Raw genomic sequence first — 2,925 nt, 5'->3', positions numbered from 1 at the left:
CTCCTGCGCCAGGTCGCCTGCACTCCAAGCGCTTTCCTTGTTCGATGGCCTTGAATTCTCTCCGCCGATGGTCCATAGGTCCGGTGAGATGCCGCGGTACATACAAGAGGTTCAACAAGAATTATAAAAGTACGCGGTTTAAATTCGGGCCTCCCGGAGATCTCGGTCTCGCTCTAAATGACGCGGCTGCCGGCCCGGCAAAAAGGGGCGCGAACCCGCGCCTTGTGACGGCGGCGGGACGCTGCCCTGCTGCAGCGAACTGCAACGTCACAATATATATACTCACTTGACAGGGAAATTCACGATTGTTGGATTTTTTTCAACGAAAAATGTATCTTTTGTAAATCTCTGAAACCAATAAAAAATTATCAGATACCTAATATAAAATATGTCGATACTATAATAATAGCGTATACAAGACTCACTTTTATGTAAAGTATGAGGTATGGTGATAGTTCGGTAATCTCAAATCTCTTTATGAAATTTTCCTTGTAAGTTTTATATTGTTTCTCAGTGACAGCATTAAATTTGTTCAGAAGCGTGTACAAATTTACCTGAATAAAAAAGTGATTTTAAAAATCTCTTTTCTATATTTTACTTATGTCGTCAATATTGATAGACAGAATACCGACCTGTGGAATATTCTCTGTAAATTGATCTTTAAATAATGGAGGCGGCGGAAGATCGCAAGTGAGATATAAAAATGGACTCTCCGTCCAAAGTTTCGCCGTATTCCACCGTGTTCAACAATTCGCTTCTTTGATTTTCTTCCAGTTCTAACGGCGGTATTTTCCGCGTGTATATACGTATGTGACCCAAGAACGTTTTATAAATTATGCTACAATCATGCTTCTTCGTATCGTTTAGTGCCAAATGGAGGGCATTTAAGAACCATGATAAAAAATCCACAGAATCATTTAAACAGTGATTTATTAATAAAAACAATATTTTAATTACATAAGAAACTTCTACAAAAAAAATCTATCACTGCAAAAACTGGCTAATATGCATATAATTTATTTAAAGAAATAAAAATTTCTATAAAAGACTTGCCGAAATGCATATAGTTATAGTTATTAAAAAAAAGTAACTGTAACTGTAACTTCATTACAAGTAACGAGTTATTTCCCAACCCTGCCAATAACATTATTCTCTACCTTATTTCAATTGGCTTTTGGCGGAAAGTCGGGTTTCCTTCAGCTGTGTGTTGCAAAGTGCTCTCTACGTTGCGCTATTCGAGGTCGCAAAGCGGCGAAATTTATTTGTACTTCGACGGAATAAAAGGTGAAAATTATTACTACCTAAATTTCTTTTCTTTTGTTACGAGTAAATACGCGATACTAATGCGTGTCAATTCGAGTTATAATAATTAAATTTCTACCAATCACACTCTTCGTCATACCTTTCCAGGGGTGCGCGTTCGGTAGCATCGAGCGACTCCCACTCTCTTTATACCTCTTCAGGGGGACACCATTTCTTCTCTTAATCACCCCTCCCACCACATTTTTCTCGGAAAACGCACATAATGTAAACAGCTTCTCCCAGATTCACCTCTTAAAAATTCTTTTCTCTTAATCATTACGGGTATGTCTCTGGACGAGGATAGCGTCAAATTATCTGCCGATCTTGTATTGAAGAATCAGGAATTAAATGAGATAAATTTTAACAAACTGGAAATCGTTCGCTCGAGCTTCTTTGAAGAGCTCGCGAAAGCCACAGAGCAAGAAAAAAACCTGTAATAAAGAAACCAGAAATGCTTCTGGCATTACACCGAATGAATGTGAGGAAGGTTGTATTTCTAGGTTGGAGCACGAGAAGTCGGAGGAGAATGAACAGCCTTTACAGGGGGTTGCTCAATTCCAGACTGCGAAGCCATCGATATTACAGAGGTTATTACAGAGATGAGCACGCCGACTAGCAGTCTGACAGACTTCAAGTCGGCGAGTACCAGTACTCCGTCGCAGAGTGCACAAACCAGCCGTCGTCAATTGATGCCGCAGTTAAGCGAATCCGCGGAATCATCGCGAAGAATTACTCGTTCGCAGAGTGCGAACATGTCGGTGGAATTTAAGGAAATAGAAGCAGGCAAGAAATCGCCAGATTCCTGCGGCATTTGCAAGTGCAAAAAAAACAATTGTAACACGGCCAATTGCGGTTGCTACAGCCGCAATAAAGGTTGCACATTTAGAAATAAAAAAGATTACTTAAATTTAATGCTGTATTGAGTTGTCTACAACCGCTTACACGCACACGCAGTGGTAATCGCGCATAGACTCTAGATGCTGCAGTTAAGCGAATCCGCGGAATCGTCGCGGAGAATTACTCGTTCGCAGAGTGCGAATATGTTGGTGGAAATAAGGAAATAGAAGCAGGCAAGAAATCGCCAGATTCCTGCGGCATTTGCAAGTGCAAAAAAAACAATTGTAACACGGCCAATTGCGGTTGCTACAGCCGCAATAAAGGTTGCACATTTAGAAATAAAAAACATTACTTAAATTTAATGCTGTATTGAGTTGTCTACAACCGCTTACAGGCACACGCAGTGGTAATCGCGCATAGACTCTAAAAACTTCGCACTTCGGAGCTCTAAGCATCTACATTATTATTGATAACGCCATTACAACGCAACGATATCCGGTATAAAGGCCATTACAGTAACAATGGGCTTACTTACAGGACATAAGGAATGGGATATCGTGGCAAAAGGGCGGGCCGGGCAATCCAGCTGAGGAAAATAGTAAAGGAATTGTATAGGCCACACCAGTTTGACCATCGCCTTTTCGATTCTCCTCCCGTTGATTCGCCCCGACCGTCGACTAAGAAACCGTCGAACCGTCCTTACGGATGAAACTTTCCCTCCGGGACACCGACTAACCCGGACTTCCAAGGCAACTCCACCCGCAAGGATCCGAGTCGCTCACCCTC

At 41.5% G+C, this 2,925-nt stretch overlaps 1 pseudogene; it reads right to left on the bottom strand.

The window, feature by feature from the left end:
• Positions 1-918, bottom strand: part of LOC105448473 — a 4,654-nt pseudogene extending 3,736 nt beyond the window's left edge.
• Positions 919-2,925: the final 2,007 nt, after the last annotated feature.

This window comes from Wasmannia auropunctata, unplaced genomic scaffold (assembly GCF_000956235.1).
Source record: "Wasmannia auropunctata unplaced genomic scaffold, wasmannia.A_1.0 LD336116.1, whole genome shotgun sequence".
Lineage (NCBI taxonomy): Eukaryota > Metazoa > Arthropoda > Insecta > Hymenoptera > Formicidae > Wasmannia > Wasmannia auropunctata.
The sequence above is the reverse complement of the archived record's forward strand: the minus strand, read 5'-3'. Positions and strand labels throughout refer to the sequence as shown.